Consider the following 15,201-nt stretch of genomic DNA (forward strand, 5'->3'; position numbering starts at 1 on the left):
GTCTGCAAGTGCATGTGCTCTGTGTACACTGGGACCCAAGTTCATACGGTTTCCAGGGCCACTAGAGAAGTGTGTTAATGATGTTGAAAAGATGCCTAAGCCCTTCCCAGCCCTCTGCGAAGCTAGCCCACCAGCCTGCAAATATTTGCCCCTTCTTTCAGTCAAGGCAATTCTAATTGGATTTAAGCGGGTTCTCCTGGGAGAGAGCCCCTTCCTTCGCGATTGGGGGCATCTAAAAGGTCAGGCTTGGGCTCAGACCTCTGTGGCTCTGCTCATCACACAAAGAAAATATTTGGAGAAAAAAACAAAGAATCGTCGAAAAAGTATTTCTTAAATCCTGACTCTATGACGGCATCAAACAAAGGGCCGAGGATGCGAATACAGAAGCGAAGCCGCCGGCTCCTGAGACAGCCATTTTCTAAAGGGGTAAACGACACACACGGTTGCCGGCATTTACTAGCTCCAGAGCATCCATCCTCCCCCATCTTGGTTGCGCCGGGGACTCCAGCTTGCTCTGAGCCGGCTTCCCCTTTATTCTGGGAGGGAGGCTTCCCAGCCTCTTCAACGTTCCCAGATCCACACTGATCCGATAACAAGGGCATCAAGAACCACCCACGTGTATAGAATATTTCGAAATTCCCTAAGTTCAGGAGTCGCTTTGCGTCCCCAGGTTTCGGCTCCTTCACGTGTTCCCTTCCTGGGACGAAGCTGTGCTCCCACGAAGCGAGACTTGTCTTCCCAGAACGGGCTGAGCGCCGCCTTTCCCAGGCTGATGGAACAAAGACGGCGAGGGGAGAAAGCGGCTTCCTAGAGCGCCCAAGTGCTCCGCTGCTGCCGAGAACCTCGTACGTCACCAGAGGGGCGAGGCTGGTGCAGCCTCAGAGCGGCGCACGGCGACGGGGCAGCTCGAACAGGCCCGGGAACCCCTGACGAGGTCTGGCGGCGGGGCGCGCTTGGAATCAGGAAGCCCGCCTTCCCGCAGGCCGCGCATGGCCTCGCTCTCTTCTGGTGCGGAGGGCGCGCCCCGCGGGCGCCTTCCGTCGGGCCCTTCTTCCGGGCCGCGCGGTGCCGAGGCCCGGAGCCTGCTGCTCGGGACCTCCTCGGCTCCCACGGGGGCAGCGGCCGGGTCCGCACACAGGACGCTCGGCTCCATCGCTCCTGCGCGCCCGCTCTCCCGGCCCCGTGAGCAGCAGCGACGCGGCAGCGAGGGCCTCGTTCCCGCCGGGGTGCCGGATGCGCCAAGGAATCTTTCCGCTCCGCGTGCGACTTCACAGCCTTCAAACCGGATCCTCTTCCCGGAAGATTATAACCGGACTCCGGAGTCTCACCTCGCCAGCAGCGCCTCGGCACGCCTCACGCTGAGAGCCCCACGGACTTAAAGCTGGACGTCTCATGCTGGGCGTTCTCCCCCCTCGCCCCGCCCTCTTTCTTCGGAACTCTCCTTTTACCATCCAGTCATCCCCGGCCCCCGGGTCTCCCTCGGCTTCTCGCTCTGCCCTGAGCCGTCTCCTGCCCCCGCTCTCCCCGGAAACATCCGGCCCGTCCCCTTCTCCCCCGACATCGCGGCCTGTCTGCTCTGTAGCCCAGGCCTCGCCCCTTCCCTGCCCCCGCTCTCCAGGCCCCAGCGGCGCCCAAAGCGGTTCCTTACAAGCGAAGTGCCCCTCAGCCCTTCACTCGCAACCCCCGGGGCTGCTTATTGCCTGGGGGGGGTGTTTGGCATGCATAAAGCCCGGTTCCACCTGCTCGCCTCCTGCACTTCCAGTCTCCCCGCGCTTTTCGCGGCCTCGGGCACCGCAGGAACCCGCCCCACCGGCCCGCCGGCCTCCGCCTGTGCGCGCCGTCCCCCAGCTCAGAGCCCTGCACCCATTCTCGAGAACTCTTTCCGTCCCGGCCCTGCTCTCCTGCTTTTCCGAGACGGCTGCGCTCCCCCGCCTTCCGCAGGGTCTTCCCCGAGCCCTGTGCGGCCCCTTCCCTCTGTGCGTCCGGAGCTGCTCGCTCTCGCCTTTGGGGGCAGGTGAGCTCGTCCCCCCCTCCCCCCCTCCCCTCCCCCGTGTCCCAGGGCTCAGCCCGGGAAGTCCGCGTCGTCCTTAACGGTCAGGTGCTGCTCTGACTTGGGGGAGACCTCGGACAAGGAGATCTCTCGGGGCCTCGACGCCGCCAAGTTCGGCCACCCCCAAGGAACGAAGCGTTCACAAGTGCCCCGGCGAAGGGGTCCGGGGACCGCGGAAGTGGCTTCGAGGAGCTGCTCTGAGCAGCCGACGGCATGGTTTCTTTCTAGATTTTTCTAACGGCTAGCGAGGGAGGCCGAGTGGGTGACACACGGACCTTTCTCTGGCCCTTAAGGCCTGCTAATTGCGCGCACGTGAGTCGCGTCCTTTACAAAGACCCCTCTAACAGAGGAGAGGCCGAGGCGCGGGAAGTCAGAGCAGGCCTGGGGGGGGTTCTGCCCGCTCTTGCTCCGGATCCGCACCTTTGACCCCGCCCCCAGCCGTGGGAACTGGGAGTTTGTCAATCTCCAGACTTTGTTCCTTTGGGAATTTTATACTGGTGAGACTGAGCGCCCGAATTGGGTCTTTAAGAAGGGCAGTGCCCGGGATTAAGTCTCCAGATCTAGGGATTAGAAGACTCATTTGTTTCCTACGGGATTAAGGTGAATTTGAGCTCTCAAAGCAGAAATCCTCCATGCGGGGGGGGGGGCGGGGGGGGGCCAGCTCAGGACTAAGAGAACTTCTTCCACCCCGCCCCGCCCCATCAGATCCAGTTGTCAATCACTTCCTCGGTCTCTGCATGGCCCCGCCCCAAGGGAGGTCCCGCCCCGCCCCCAGCTCGCGCTCTATTCCAGCGCCTCCCGCCTCTCCTCTAGACTCCGCCCTCAGGCCAAACAATGGGACGTTCCTATAGGTCTAGAAGTTGTTCTGGTCCCGCCCCCTAGAAGGCGATAGGTCCGGGCTCCGTGAAGCGGCGGTGGTTGGCTGCCCGGCGACGGGTTCCCGGTCGTGCCTGTCAGAGCGGCTGGCGGCCGTGGCGGCTCCTCGGCCGGCTTGTCTGTCAGTCAGCGGAGCGGGGACGATGGCTTGCGGGGAGTTCTGGTAGCGAGCGGGCTGGGGGAGCCGCCGGAGGAGGAGGAGGAGGAGGAAGAGGAGGAGGAGGAGGAGGAGGAGGAGGAGGAAGAGTCGGGGAGGAGGGCGGGTCGGAGCCGCTGCGACGGAGAACCCCCGGCTCGGGGCACTGCTCTGGTGAGGGGGGCGCGCGGGGCCCGAGGCCCCTGGGCCCAGCCGTGACTAACGGCTGCCGGGACGGGCGGGGCCGGGGCCAGGGGGCGGAGCTGGCGGGGCGGGGCCAGGGCCAGGGGGCGGGGCCCAGGCACGGTGCGAGCCTGGACTGGGGGCGGGGCCAAGCCAGGGGGTGAGCGCCCCCATCTGTCCGGACCGAGGCTGGGTCAGCCCCCCAGTCCTCCCCGGACCCCAACCCCACCTCCCCTCTTCCTCCTGACCCTGCCCGGCCTCGCCTCCCCACCCAACCTTAGCTTTACCTTTGACCTTGCTTGGCCCCTTTGACCTTCTTTGGCCCCACCCCTGACCCCTGCCTTGGTAGACCCCTTCTTTGATCCCATAACCCCCTTGGCCTCCTTTGGCCCCACTTGTCTTTCCCAGATCCATGCCTAAACCCCAGCCTTGGTGGACTCCTTTCTCTTGACCTTTGTTGACTTTTTTGACCTCCCACCTAGCTTGACCCCTTCTTTTGACCTTCCTTGACCCCATGACCCCATGGGGCCTCCTTTGACCCCACATCTGACCTCTGCCTTGACTCCATAATTCCCTTGACCTCACATGTCTTCCCCAGACCCCTACCTAAACTCCAGCCTTGTGGGATCCTTTTCCTTTGATCTTCCTTGACCCCTTTGATTTCCCAGCTTGACCTTTCCCTTGACCTTCACTTGACCCTTCCCTTGAATTTTCTTGACCCCATGTTCCCTTGACCTCCTTTGACTCCACTTGTCTTCCCCAGACTCCTGCTTAAACTCCAGCCTTACTGGACCTCTTTCCTTTGACCTCTGTTGACCTCCTCACCCACCCTTGCCTAGCTTGACCCCTTCCCTTGACCTTTCTTGACCCCATGCTTCTCTTGACCTCTTTTGGCCCCACCCTTGTTTTCTTTGACCTCTTCCCCATGACCTTCCTCCTATCATCCCCCCATGCTTCCTCATCCAGTCTCCACATTGAGACCCCCCAGTGAGAAAAGAGCCTTCGTGTGACCCTTGCCCTTCTTTGAGTGGCCTCTGCCCAGCCTCTGGCCTTTTTCTCCTGAGCAGCAGCCTTGGAGGCGGAGGTGCCCCCTCATGGGACTGCCTTGGGCTTTCCTGGCGGCCTGAGACCCCCAGGGGGCTTCTGCTGCTGGGGCTTCTGCCGACCGGGCCCCCGAGAGGCCCCCGGAGGCCCGCACTGTGCCGGGGGCAGCTGGGCTCTGGGTTTTCCCAAACACCCGGCGACTGCCCTCCCGGGCACAGGCCACGTCCGGGGCACCTTCCGGCCCAGCCCCTCGTTTTACTGAAGGGACAAGTTGAGGGCAAGGAAGGCAGTAAATGGCCCAAAGGGGCCTCGGAATCCCTCCGTCGGCAGCTTTAGTCCCCAGCGTGTGCTTTCATCGGGAACTGCCATCCTCAGACTCGGGGCTATTTTCAGTACTATCAGTACTATTTTTGTGGGTGTTTCGGGATTTTAACTTGAAGATTTTAACGGGTTGCCAGTATTTCAGAATTGCATCTGAGTCCATTGAATTCAGACCAACTTCTGTACTTGATGTCTTCTACTTGGAGAAAGAAGCGCAGTATGACATGAGCCCTCGGGTAATCCACAGCAAGAACCCTGCCAGTGCGCCCGAGGCCCCCCCCCCCCCCCCCCCCCCCCCCCCCCCCACCTTCCTGGGTCTTGGAGACCCTTCCCGATGGGGAGCAAGGGCCCCGAGGCCTCAAGAAACTTCGTGCCAAACTTGGTTGACTTAGTGCTCAATTGTAGTGCTGAAAGTTCCAGGAAACGTTTGGTCATGTAGTAATTGGTCATGAATAAAGAGGTTTTGGAATCTTGGTCTGAGTAAGGATATAAAGATGGAGCTAACTTTGAGGGAGGATAGTTGTCCTGACATTGGTGGAGTTCACTGACTATGTCTTGACATTCCTGGGAGATTCCCTCATCATTAGGAAGAATTTACCAAGAGTTTAACAACACTCCCCTTCTCCCAAAGAAACTGCATACTAATTTTTAGAATTTATAGCAAATAGCCCAAAACAAGGGACTTCTTAAGTTTAAGGGAAAAGTAGCAAACGAAGAAAACTGATGTTGGTGTTTTGATAGATTAATAGATTGTTGGAAGTCAATTTGTTAAACTAATTGACATGCTCTTAAGAAAAAACCCATTGGGGGCAGGAGGCACTGGCCTATTTATGGAAAAAAATCTGATCACACCTGAATTTTTTCTTCATCTCATATTTGTCATTTTTATTGGAAGAGGGATTTAAAAAAATTTCCTCCTTATTAATATCAGGAAATTTATATGGAGCCTATCAAGGACATGCTAGCCATTGTATATGAAACAGAGGTACTTTTTCATTTATAATTCAGTAACTTATGCCTAGAGGCCCAATGAGACTTGCCCTCAAAGAGCTTACAGTATCATGAGAGCTATTAATTACTTCTGATTATGATTTATTTATGATTTTATGATTATGATTTATTCATGATGTACTGAATGGGGTTTTTTTGTTGTTATTGAGGGTGTGGCATTTTGATGGAAATAGCTATTTTTGGAAAAGTTTAATTTTAGAAATCTAAGTTTTAGCATAGTTCATGACCACTCAATTTTACTGAGATATGTATCTTTAGGCTTAGGTTTTATTTAGGCCCCTGCAAGTTTGTGGAAAATATTTTGCAAACTATTATGTAAATGTGAGCGAGCTATTATTAATTTAAAAACAATTTAAACTTATCTTAAACTACTTTTAGTATACAACATTAAAGTATACTTAATGTTGTAATTATTTGAAAATCCAAGCAGTGGATATCACACTTTGGTGTTCCAGCCACTGTGTGAAGAGTCAGGGCTACAAAGAAAAGCAAACACAGTACCTGTCCTCAAGGGCTTACGTTCTAATGGGCTGACCCCAGGTGAGTGAGGAGATGGAGACGCCTTCATTGACAATAAGGGAGCTCTGAAAGGGAGAGAATTTTGGCAGGAGAATGACAAGTTCTGCTTTGAGTTCAGAGGTCTACGGTAGGTGCCCCTCCTTTGGGATGGCTGAGAAGCTGCTGGTCATGTGAGACTGGAGGTCGGGAGAGAGGTAAGGGCCGGCACAGTTTCACTTATAAACTATAAGACCTCAATCAGTTCCTTAAATGAAGGACAAGATCATTGATTCAGCGTTAGAAGGGACATTTGTGAAGGAGGGTCTCTCACAGCAGCCATGGGATGGAGGAGTGTCTTCTAGTCCCATTAATTCCTCTTCCATCTGGGTGATCGCAGCAAGCCGGTGACTATGGTCAGTGTTCCGAAGAGGTTAATGGAAGGACAGTCCTTGGAGCTGATGGCTAGAGGAGCTGGAGGGGCTTCAGGTCTGCAGCCGGACTGGGGGGATGGAGTGTGGGGGGCTGCTCCACAAAGGCAAGGGCTATGATACAGTTTACTTTGAAGGCCAGGGAAGCCTTTTGGGCTCTGGGAGCAAAGATGGAAGCCGGTGTAGGAGGGGTGCTAGGTGGGGGTACAGGGGAACCAGCCCCTGTTTGCTGAGCCGATCAAAGACTTCAGGAAGGGGCCTGGGCATTTCCCTTTGTGATGTCCTGTGGGGCTGGGGGTTGGACTTTGGATTTCAAGGCTTAGAAGTTCCTTTACCAGATGTGGAGGCCTGCATTCCTTTCTCTGCAATTAAAAGTCTTATTAAGTTGGAGGCTGGGAGTTGTTCAGGGTCCCACAGTCAGGCCAGCATGCGTCATCGGCCAGACTCAGACACAGCTGGCCCAGCTCTTTATCCACTCTTCCAAGGCTGTGTCTTTCCTTTAGGACAGTAAACTTTTGAGAATCAACTTCCAGCCTACCAAGATCTTGTTAAGACATTATTCAGTCACGTCTGAATCTTTGTGACCTCATTTGGGGTTTTCTCAGCAGAGATACTGGATGGTTGGCCATTTCCTTCTCCAGCTCATTTCACAGATGAGGAAACTGAGTTGCACAGGATGAAGGCATTTGGCCAGGATCACACAGCTGGAAGTCTCTAAGGCTGGGTTTGGAGTTGGGAAGAGGAGTCTCCCTGACTCCAGGCCTGGCATTCTATATCCATTGTGCCCTGGGTCGCCCTCAAAGAGGTGGAAAGTTTAGCTAGTAAGCAAGCCATACCTACTCATTTATGTCTCCCAGAGGGAAGATGGCACGTGCAGTTATAAAGTTCTAAGACGTAAAGTGTCCTTATAGCTATACAAACGAGACCCCCGAGAAGGGCCCAGCTTACCTGCTTTACCACAGGAGATCCCTGGTGTGCCAGCCAATAAGATAAACACAAGTGACAAAGGAAGGCAAAAATCTGGTCCTTATCTTCTGGGAGATAAGGGAGGAAACACCATGTAAATGACTTTGTATTATCAGCCCTCTGGGTATCACTGGAAGGGTGCCTGGCTCCTGGAGGCCCTGGGAGAGGCCTCCCACACAAAGGGCCCAGGTGGAGGCTGAGCCAGATCATAGCTTCCCAAGGGATTAGGGAGCCCCAGGAGCTGACGGAGGAGGGTGACATGATCAAACTGGAGCTCTGAAAAAAAACCTCCCCAGGCAGCAGTTGTAGCAGTCACTGTTTGAGCCCCTCAGGAAAGCAGCGGCTTGCAGAGGGGGTTTCCTTCCCCATGAGGGTAACTGAGGGACCCATTCCTTTGCAGGCCTTGGCACTGAGCTCTCAGAGGTCTCTTTTTGGAGCTGGCTTTGGGGAAGATGACTGGGTGGCTGTCACCTCTCTGCCCAGCTGGAGTGGAGTGTGGCAGAGGAGGGCCCAGGCTCCCCTTGGTGTCTTCCCTGGGATCTCACAGGCATTTAACACATCATTGAAGTCACGCTCTAAGAACTAGCAGTCTCCACAGAATGTTTATGGTAAGGAGAGCCAGGAGAAACAATCTCCGGGGGATGTTTACACAACATACTTATAGAACCTCAGTTTATGAGAGGCCCTTGGTCATGTTGGTCTGGTACAGGGAGGCCTCATGGTGTATGGGATGCAAAGAGGGCTGGAATCAGGAAGGAGTTGGGTTCAATTTCTGGCCCTGATCTTGGGCATCTCATTTCCCCGCTCTGGGCTTCATGTTCTGTAAAGTGAAGTTAGTTGGTGGACTAGTTGATATCTGAGGTTACTTCCAGTTCCAAAGACTTTTTGCTAAATATGTTCTTTATAAATGTTCCCTTTATTGAAGAGTGAGGAATTTAAGGGACACAGGTTAAAAGATTTCTCTTTGCTGAGCCCAGTAGGTCAAATTCCTATAGTTTACCCTGGTATGGAAGCTCCTAGATAAGAATGTATCTAAAGTGGAGAACCTGGAGGCCTGGTCACACAACTCTTGTGTCAGATGTAGGAAAGGTGCCAAGTCTAGCAATCAACCCATCTCCCAGGCCATGCTGCTTTTCAGTCTCTTTATGGCAGATATTAAAAGTGGTTTATTTGTTGAAATTTGTGTTTTATTGGAAAAAAATGTATTACTATATTAAGAATTTATTAATGCCTACCATTTAGTACTTGGCACTGGTGAAATAAAAAAAAACAAATGAGCTTAGATTCTTTTGCTCAAAAGACCTTCTTGAACATTGTCTTAATGACTTCACATTAAGTTTTTTTTTATCTCCTAGAAACTGCAAAATTTTGAGAACTAGAAAGGGACTTTTAGACTCACTCAGGCCAAATTACTTGAGGATCTGCTTCCTGCCTATGTAAATGGATTGGGATTTAATTTTGTAATTGTCACAAGGTTTAATGGAAGTAACATATGTATGTATTTATGTGTGTGTATATATGCATATATACCTGTGTGTTCACATTCTGAACTCTGAAGTATTACTGCAAAACTCAGCTTTTGCAAATTTTAAGTTAACTTCCTTATAAGTGAACACCTGACTAAAATAGATATACGTTAGAAATACTGAAATTGGGTGAGCAGTTTGGACTTTCTCTATTGTGTTTTTGTTTTACTAGTCTAATTTTTCCATTTATATGAGTGGTACTATTTGGAGAGGCCCAAAAGTCAATGAATATTTTATTAAGCCTAAATTTTAAGGCTCTTAGAGTCTAAGTACTAAGGTACTAAATCAACAATACATGTATTTTATTTAGCATCTACATACCAGGTGCTTTAGAGGAAATTTAGTGCTACCACTAACTAGGGACCGTGACATTTTTACATTACCCCCTTGAGGCAAGTGTTACTAATTTCTACATTTTGCAGATGAGGAAACGGACTAATTGCTCAGGGTAGTATATTAGTGAGTATCTGAAGTAGGATTTGAACTTTGGTCTTCTTGACTCCAAACTATTAATGTTCTAATTACTGCGTCTTAGAGAAGCTTGTAATACTGATCTGGCCTCTCTGCCTTTGAGAAACTCACTGTAGAATCAGAGAAAAGAATGAAAACATGAAAGTTACTGAAGACTATGTGGAGGAGGAGGAAGGAGGATAGGGGAAGAGGCATTTCAGGTTTCAGCAGGACTTGTACATTGACCTTTCACTTCTTGTTGCACTGTTTGAATCTCTTAGTGTCTTTTAAGTGTCTGCTAGATTTGTGTTACCATTGCCAGCTCAACATATCTAAAACACAATTACTTATCCTTCCTAAATCCAATGGATTCCATATAATTTAGCTTTCTAAAAAAAGGCCTTAATTTAGCTGGTTCTAAACTTGATCAAGAAGTTAGTTGACTAGAAAACTGGACTCAGAACCATTTGTCTTGCCCTGGCTTCTGGAGAGCCCAGAGGACTTGATCTTATTGGGGTCAGTTTTTAAATACAGTTAGACTTCACTACATAATGCTGTCAGGTCTTTCTGTGATGGAAAAGGAACTCATTTTCCTAGACTATATAATTCTTCTGGATAGACACTGATCAACCAGTTAGGGAGCAGTAAGGGAAGATTGCAGTGAGTACCTGATTTTTAGAGTAGATCTTAAAGGCTGCTGGTTTAGACATACTGATAAAAATGGCCCCTCTTGGTTTGTAGCTTTTAACTGGAGGAGGAGAACAGATAGTTTCTACCACCACAAAAATACCACCAGCACCTCATGGATAGGTTGCATAGACAGATTTCCCTTTAAGAGGAAGGGTGTTCTCAGGATCGTTAGATTGACTTCCCTGCTGTTTGAGCCATTAAAAAGCCAAATTAATGGGGAATTGGTATCAGAAGTTTTAGCAGAATTCCCATTCACCTGTAGGAATACCCTTATTGTCTTACTAACTACCCAGTCAGTTGCTGTGGTAAATGCAGAGGTGAAGGGAAAAAGCCATTTTATCTAAATGACTATCATATAATGTTAGAAATTATCTTTTATTATTAGTACTGTCATTACCTTTTGTGGCCCACCTGAATTAGGCCTGGCGCAGAGTATTTGGTGTGGCTGGTGGAGATTTTCTGCTTAATTTCATTGGTGAAATTAGTGAAGGATTGTGTAGAAGAAATGGCATCCACTGGGGTTGTAATATTTCTAAAAATCAATTTTTCTTTGGTTCTTTTTTTTTTTTTTTCATTTTGCAAAAGTTTTTATTTCCCAACCCTGTGTTGAAACAAACATATAAATCCTCATTAAATGGGCAGGGCCTGAGACTAGATAAAAACTGAGATTTGGAAAGGCTTTATCTTGGGCCATTGCACAGTGTAACTGTGATGGTATGGGTATGTCAACGGTATCCAGCATGTAAGTTTTCTTAATTAATAGCATTTTATTTTTTCCAATTCCATGCAAAGATAGTTTTTTTTTTTAAATAGCTCCTTAGCTTTCAAACACATGTAATAATCTTCAGCATTCACCTTCTCCCCCCCAAAAACAAACAAACAAACAAACCCTCCTCCTCCCTCAGACAGCAAGCAATCCACTATAGGTTAAAAAGGTGCAGTTCTTCCAGACATATCTTCACATCTCTTATCATATATCACACAAAAAAGACAAAAAACAAAAATCAGAGGAACAAAACAAGCAAACAACAACAAAAGAAAAAATACTATGCTGTGATCTGGGTTCTTGTTCTTTAGAAAAACTGGATCGCCGGGATCAAGAGAATGAAGAAAAGTTGTCTTTGAACATTAGCTAATGAGAAGTAGAGGGAAGTGATCTCTGAAGACCAGTCTCTGGAAAGCTGAGGAGTGGCAGTAAAAAGGCAATTGGAGGAGGGACTGATGCTGCAGGTCGCAAGTGGGATCTCTGACCCAGGGGTTGCAGCTGGCCAGTATTAGATTAAACCCCAGATGGATGAAGGAGAGGAAGCTAAGAGCAGAGGTGAAGAGGAGGAATCAGAATCTGGGCTGGTGGGGACTGGTTCCCTAGGGAAGTCAGAGCATGGGTAGCAGGGAGAGGCCTGGGCCACCAAGCCATGTGCAAGGCACCCTGGGGACCACCTGTGGCTTTATTTTAAAAGGTTTCACTGCATGTTTACTGACTTTGTTAAATATTTTCAATTTTTTAATCTGGTTTATATATCTACATATCTATATATATTTGGGAGCGGTTCCTTAATTTAGTTGCTTCTAAACTTGATCATGAAAGTAATGTGCCACAGCTACATGTTTGATATCTCTGGTCTAATAGAGGCAACTCAGAGTTTTTGTCAGGAGAAGAAAGAGTCTTGGAGAGTTTTCTGAGAATTTGCTCTTGATTCAAGGACAGTTGCATCAGGTAGAGGCCTCAAATGCGGTGGCCTTCATCCCTTTTTAGATAGCTAAAATGGGAAGTTCAGCGTATTTGACCATACAGAGATGAATTCTATTTGCAGCCAGTTACCATGGGGGATGGCAAGGAAGGGTTTATTTATATTTTTTTAAAGAAATGGATCTGGTGGATTGGATTTCTGTCCTTTCTCTGTTTTTCATGGCTATCCTGTTTCTGGGCAGAGTCCCACCTGAGTGCCGTTAGGCTTTCCTACCACACCACTGTATGGGCTGGTTAAGTTTGAGCAGGACCTTGGGGCAGCTCCAGCAGCTGCTCCAGTAATCAAGACTATTCACACACGGACAGTCTCAGAGTGTTGTCATGTTAAGTGGGTGGAAGATGATATTTTTCCCGGTAAGGAGTTTTGGGTAAAGGCTTTTGAAACACAAGGTAAACAAGATGATTGATTGAAGGTCAGCCTTTTGGGGCGTGAGTAAAATACTATCATGACGTCTTTGACTAGAGCAATGAAGGTCCATTCAGACCCTGAATATCTCCTAAAAGCTTTGGATTCTTGGACTTCTTTCATCCCATCATCTCTTTCAGAACCACCTAAGCCTTTGCATCCAAAATGGAGGTGCTGTTGGTGTGATTCCCCTTAAAAGAGCCAAGGTTCTAACTGGAGGAACACCCAAGTCCCTGTGGCTTGCCCAGGAGGGACAGCATCAGATACGTAAGGGGATGGTAGATATGGCCATTGGATCAAAGAGTACATTGAGTGGGGGTAGGGATCAGGTGTTAAAAGATGAGAAAGGTAAGAAGGGGCCAAATTAGGAAGGGCGTTAAATGCCAGAAGATTTTCTATTTGATGCTGGAGGTGATAAGGAGTCAATGGAGTTTATTGCTTGGGAAAATGACATGGTCATATCTAGGTTTTATGAAATCTTTTTGACAGTTGAGGGGGCAGACTTCCAGCAGCCATTGCAAGATAGGTGGTACAATGTCAGAAGGGAGAGAAGGGGTGGAGATGAAAGATGTTGCGAAGATCAAATCAGCAGGACTTGGCAACTGATGGCATTTGTGGGGTGAGAGAGAGGAGGAGTTGAGGTTGGCTTATAAGCTTGTGAGCCTGGCTGAACTTAGAGCCTGGACCATTACAAGCCATTGCTCCACTTTGGGATCAGGAGCTGTTTAAGAGCCATCACACACCACCTGCTGACCGTAACAACCAGGAAACATTACAAAGTGGCTCCATCCCCTCTAGCAAGGAGAGTGCTTTAACATTTCCTCATGTCCAGTGGAGCATCTGCTTTTGGAGGGTCAGTAGGGTGAGTCCTGCATGGTTCTAGACCTGCCTCTGAATGGCCTTCTTTCGCCATCTCAGGGTAACTGCTCAATGGCACAGTGGATAGACCATTGGGGGGGGAGTCTGAAAGATTTGGGATAATCCTTCCTTAGATTTAGCTGTGTGCCCCTGGCACACCCCTTAATTTCTCTTCTGTTTCCTCATCTGTAAAATGGGGTTCATAATAGAACCCACCTTATAGGATTATTTGGAGGATCAAGTGGGACGTGTAAAGTGCTCTGTAAACCTTAAAGTGCCATAGAAATACTTATTTACTGAGAGCTTTGTCCTAACTTTGACGAATGTTTATTCAGGGTATGGGATTAAGTCTACAACTGCAGCAGCTTTTGTCAAAGATGTTTTAGACAATGTCTTTCTTCCTCATGGACACCTCTGTATCATCACTTCTGATTAGGGTATGCATTTTAATGTAAAGAAGGTTCAAGGTTGAGTTCATCACCATCACAGTAAGTGAATTTTCAATCACCCACATCATCCTTGGGCAGGTAGAATTGTTTAATACTATTAAAATGGATTTTAAAAACAACTTTATCAAACCCCAAGTCATTAGAGTTGAATATTCTACCCTTGTGAGGTTTTCGCCTTGCTGTCCTTTGTATCTACAGCCTTGAGAGTCAATCAGCAAGCTAGTGCCACATTTTTTTGTATTATGTAATTGTTGAAATGATTCTTGAGGATACAAGGAGGGTCAATTAGAGTTAGTTTCTATAGTAAAGCATAGTGGGCTAATGAAAATAGGAAGGTAGCCATGGGGATGAGGGAATTGAATAAGCCTGGCCATGAGGAGAAATAAGCTTTGGTTCACCCACGTGGGCTCAGCCCATGCAAGTAATTGAGGCCTTGACTCAAGCAGGTAGAAGACTCAAGAAGTGTTCCAGTAATTGATTAGTCAGGATTGACTCTTTGTAAGTCAGGTCCTAATCAATTATTTTGCCTGATATCATTCTCTGAGTTTCCTGATTTGTCTTTTGGCAACTTTCTTTTGGAGGGTACTGAGGGCATTTCGGAAGTATTGGTTGCTTCTACTAGAAGGTTTGTCCTCCATATATATTTGGCTTACTTTCAAAAAAAATTTCACCTTTGATAATGTGATCTCTGGTACACAGACCTATAAACAACCAGAGCTCTTTGGAACTGATGAGTAGGAATGGGCCAGGATTAATGCCCAGCTCAATAGTTATCAAAGGGTTGGGTTTCCACTGTCAAATGGACAGCTACTCCCCAACCCCCAGTTGTCAGTTCTTTATTAAGGAGGTGGTAGTGAAGGTTAATCCTTTTTTGTCAATACCCTTCCTCATGGCACCTAGAACTTTTGATTTTATTTTTTTTAAATGACCTTCAGAGCCTGCTTTTCTTTGTCATCTCATAGGGAAGAAACCTACTCAACTTCTGGATCACTAATATCGTAAACTTGGTATGTTCAAGTTTTAAGTGCCCACTTGCCAAGGCCAATACCTACAGGGTAACCTGCAATATTATTACCTCCTTGACAGTAATAACAAAAGGGTCTCCAAACTAAATTGTGATATATTGATCAGCCACAGTGATCAGAATTTTGGAGTGGTGAAGTTAGGCTTTGTGGGGTTCTCTAAAAAAAGGCATCTGCAAAAAGTGATAGCTTTGGTTCCTCTTTGATCGTGCTTATTTCTGCAACTTCTTTTTCTTATCTCAGTGCAACAACTAGCATTACTACAGTATGTCAAATTGTGGGAGTGATAATGGACATACTTGCTTTATCCCAGTGTTAGAAGGGCCTTTAACTTTACTCTATTACATATAATGTGGAGCCTGGATTTTAGATAGATACTATATTTTAAGGAGAGTTCTATTTATTTTTATGCTTTGTAATTAAAAAAAAAAAGACATGGGTGTTTTATTTTGACAAAATCTTTTCCAGCATCTATTGATTATGATAAAATCATTTTATTGTTATTGTTAGTTATAGTTCATTATGCTTATAGTTTTC

At 48.2% G+C, this 15,201-nt stretch overlaps 1 protein-coding gene across 3 annotated transcripts in view; it reads left to right on the forward strand.

Annotated features, from left to right (window-relative positions):
- Positions 1 to 3,001: 3,001 nt before the first annotated feature.
- Positions 3,002 to 15,201, forward strand: part of FAM126A (family with sequence similarity 126 member A) — a 98,529-nt gene continuing 86,329 nt past the window's right edge. For 2 of the 3 annotated variants that reach the window (XM_031940624.1, XM_031940628.1), the window contains exon 1: positions 3,002 to 3,236. The gene's annotated coding sequence lies outside the window, so the exon portion shown is untranslated. Of the gene's footprint in view, positions 3,237 to 7,913; positions 8,122 to 15,201 lie in introns of those variants that run through there. The other variant, XM_031940627.1, reaches the window with a different exon arrangement.

This window comes from Sarcophilus harrisii, chromosome 5 (assembly GCF_902635505.1).
Source record: "Sarcophilus harrisii chromosome 5, mSarHar1.11, whole genome shotgun sequence".
Lineage (NCBI taxonomy): Eukaryota > Metazoa > Chordata > Mammalia > Dasyuromorphia > Dasyuridae > Sarcophilus > Sarcophilus harrisii.